Raw genomic sequence first — 4,551 nt, forward strand, 5'->3', positions numbered from 1 at the left:
TTCTCATTTTGAAGTTTTAAAGGAAAAATCCTTCCTGTGTCTGTATGTGGTGGGGGACCATGCATTTGTGTATATAATGCCTAGCATTTGGAAAGAAAACGAATATGCAGACCATCTGAAAAGAAGTTAGACCAAACTTATGTTTCTGAACTTAAGAAAGGAGAAAACTGGGAGATTGTGATAGAAAGTCCTGCCTAAATTGAGTTTTTAACATATTGAGATTAAACTAAATATTTAGAAGAACTTGGTCATAAAACATAAATTAAAACTATGGTCCTATATGTAGGTACATATAAATAGAGTATCTGTAGAAGAGAAACCTATTCAAAGCAGTGTCTTCCTTTTGGTTTTTGAAAGGATCATAGTAATTTAAAAATGTAAAATGTTGGTCATTGGGGTATAAGGGAGAGTGAGCAAGGAAAAAAAAACCATAGGATTTGATTTATATTCATTTATTTTTTAAATTTTATTTATTTTTTGTTTTCACACTCCAAATTTTATTCCCCCGTCCACCCTCTGACTGTTCCATATCCCATACTTCCTCCCCACCTCCCTGTCTCCACATGGATGTCCCCTCCCCCCACCCCACCTGACCTTGGGGGTTAGGTGCATCATCTTGGAATGAACACAGACCTGGAAGTCCTCTACTGTATGTGAGTTGGGAGCCTCATATCAGCTGGTGTATGCTGTCTGTTTGGTTGTCCAGTATTTGAGAGATCATGGGGATCCATATTAATTGAAATTACTGGTCCTCCTACAGGATTGTCCTTCTCCTCAGCTTATTTCAGCCTTCCCTAATTCAACAATAGGGGTCACCTGCTTCTGTCCATTGGTTGGGTGCAAATATCTGGATCTGACTTTTACAGCTGCTTGTTGAGTATTTCGGAGGGCAGTAATTATAGATCACTTTTCGTGAGCATTCCATAGCCTCAGTAATAGTGTCAGGCCTTGGGACCTCCCCTTGAGCTGGATTCTACTTTGGGCTTGTATCTGGACCTTCATTTCCTCAGGCTCATCTCCATTTCCATCCCTGTAATTCTTTCAGACAGGAAAATTTATGGGTCAGAGATGTGACTGTGGGACGGGAACCCCATCCATCACTTGATGTCCTGATTTTCATACACATAAACTGAGCAGAGAAGCTCTTGAGCTTAGATATGATTTTCTATTATAATGAGCAGGAACTCTGGGGCTTTTAAGAAATTCAGAAGTGCTTTAAAAAGAGCACTGAGCAGTCTGTAAAAATAATCAAATCTACATGAAAATGCTTGTTTTTCCAACATTTCAATCATTTATGAACATTTCTCCCTACTTCAGTTCATTGAAGAGAAATGGAGTGGATTGAAGAGAAATAAAGTATTCTGGAAAAAATGTAGATGGAGTCTGGGGATTTGTAGGAGAGATCAATTAATTTTTCCCTTTTAAAATGTTAGTTAAAATATAGATTTATATAAAAGCAATGATCATTCTATCTTATGTCATTAGAAAAACTTGGTTTATTATACATAAGAGACAAAAAAGAAACAAGAATTAGACATTTAAATAGCTATTATATAAAACAGTCACACAACAGTCCTATAGTTTCAACTTAATTAAAGACAGAGAAAGATAACAGTATTGGATTCCAATGTCGCCCTTGAGTTTACTATGAAAAATGGCACTCAGGGAAGTGATACATCAGAGTCTAGATTGCACCACACTGATTGATTAAGTTTGTCTTATCTAATTTGTTGTTGTTGTTGTTGTTGTTGTATATTGCTGAGTGCCGGAAATATGATTGCCACTATGTCAGCCTTAGGGGAAATATATCTAGTTGATGTTAAAAACCAGCTTAGCTCTGTGTATTTTATTCTTTTGCAGAATCAGAATACTCAGTCATATTGTATTCATTTGCCACCATGCAATTTATCAAATTCCAATAATGTCCATTTATGTTTCACATACATGCACCTAAAATTTCACTTTAAAGTTCTATATATTCCAAAATCATAATCATGGGATATTTAGTTTATTGAAATTGAGTTAAATTATTTGCAAATTAATTCTTATCTATAGCCTTAACCATATGAAGCAAATAAATAAAGTCAAACTGGCATGTAGTGGAGAAAGTAGTTTTTCCACTTTATTTATGTTGCTGTAGGAAAACACTCAGGACAAAAGTATATCAGAGGAAGGAAGGGTTTATTTCACAGTGTAAGTTATAATACATTACAGTGGGAAATCATGTGACTGAAGTAGAAACCTAAGGCAGAAACTATGCCTGCTTTCTAGCTTCTTCATGGGTTGATTCTCTACTATCTTTACTATACGCATCAGAATAACCTTTCCAGGAAATAGTACTACTCACAGTGGGCTAGCCTCTTCTATATCAGGTAAGACAACTCCTCAGGATCATGTCCCTGAGGCCAGTCTGATCTGGGAAATCCTACAATTGAGACTAGCTTTTCAGGTAGCCCTGGGCTGTATCAAGCTATCAGTTTAAACAGGAAAATGAGAATATTCTAACAAAACTCATAGATATCTACATTCTCAAATATTCTTTCTTTAGACTGAAAAAATTATATGCTTTTCAGTTCAACATTCAGGAGGCTAAGAACCATCTTTGCCTTTTGGGAGGAGTAACATCTTTCTTAAGTCTGGGTTTGAGTTCTGAATTTCCCTAATCTCTAACATACTGAAACTATATACCTCACATGCCATGAAATTGAGAGATGGTAACTTGCATAAAACACTTTGAAAAGTGCTACTGAAATTCAGCAAGCACTCCATAAAGAGTGATCCATAAAGAGTACCACTCAAGACTTCTTGAACTGAAATCCATGTGAAAGGTTGAAGAAAACTATTGTCAAAGAAAATTACATTACCTTGCATTATCTGATAACACGTATGTGGAATAAAGTGTCAAGTCACAATGGACAAGTTTTGTTTTTTATTTATTTTTGACACATTTTAGTCTGAGCTATGCATGTCCTCTTTTGTAAGATGTCAGTAGTTATAGACACATGCATTTGCTCTGATAATGATTATCCCAGGTATAGGCATAGATTTCATTAAATCTACTTTAATAAGGCTTCCCAAAAGTTTGACCCACTTCTAGCCCACCATCCAAAGGTGTTGTGGTAAGATTCTAACCCCAATAAGCCCATATAAGGGAAACACAAGTCACTTATATATTTATAAACTGCACACCTATATTGGACAAATAGTTCTCTATACCACTTTCTTCCCCAGCTATGAAATCCCTGCTACTTGCAGTTTTTCCATGCCATGTGCTTTTGATCTATATTCCTTCCACCTTCTCTCCCTCTGTCTTCTTCCATCCACCATCTCTTCCAACTCCTCTTCCCCTTTTTTTCCTGTCTTGCTCAAAATCCTGCCTCCTCATTTTCTCCCAGTGATTAGCTTTTTGACATCTTTATTAGCCAATAAGGTAGTTAAGGGGAAATGCTCTGCAAAAAAAGCAGGGAATGAAAAGATGGGTAATAGTACAGTGGGGATGTAGACCTGTTTAGAAGTAGTTCTTTGGAGTGGTTCCAATCTCCACTGTCTGGATATCAGCAGTCCAGTTCAAGTGTCACCAAACATGAATCAGCAAACACAGCACAATCCAGTAGAAACAACCAGGCCTCCATCTGAATCAGCACTAGTCAGCAGGAGAAACCAGAACTAGGAGAAGTTGTCTGATGTGCCTCTTTCAACAAAGTGAAGATTATTGAAGATGAGAGAGCAATGAAGCCTTGCAAAGCTAACTATGCAAACATACAGTTACTGTCCTTTGAGTCCTACTTATAATCTTTCCAAACATCAAGAGTCCTCCCACAGGTTTTGCCTCAACAAAACACATATATTACTGGTGGTTTTATATTACTTATTTAATTTTTAAGTAAGAAATAAAATTATATGTATTTTGGTACTTAATGTAATGTTTTGATATATTAATGCATTATAAATGAAGTAAATCCAGATGTTTGTTATATGTGTAATCTGATATACTTTATGTTTTAAAACCATATAAAGGTTACTCATTAGCAACTTTCAAGTCTCCAACATACTGTTATTGGCCATATCCTCCAAATATTTTCTGGAAATAACCTAAAAATTCTGTATCTGATTACAATAATTTCTACAAACTCCCTCCTCCTACCCTATTCCAATTTGCTTTTAAAGGAGCATTTAAACTGCTCTGTGATTGTGGGAAGCCACATATGCCATTACAAGGTGGCGCTGGCTACCGCTGGCCACCACGCATAAGTTTGGGTAAACAACCAATGTGTACATATGCAGTAAAGTTTTTTGCCAAGTCACTGCCTGGACCGGACATGATAATGAGGTTCTGTGAGGTATGAGAGTATAACCAATCAGATGTGAGACATGTAAATGAGGTATGTTAATGAGGTTCTGTGAGGTACTGAGAGAACATAACCAATCAGATGTAGATATGTAAATGAGGTAGAAAGCATAACCAATCCGGGTGTAAGACACGCCTCTCCTAGGCCTAGATAAGCAGCACCAGTTCTGGGCTTGGGGTCTTTTCGCCTCTGCAATCAAGCT

The sequence above is a fragment of the Mus musculus genome, chromosome 15, assembly GCF_000001635.26.
Source record: "Mus musculus strain C57BL/6J chromosome 15, GRCm38.p6 C57BL/6J".
NCBI lineage: Eukaryota > Metazoa > Chordata > Mammalia > Rodentia > Muridae > Mus > Mus musculus.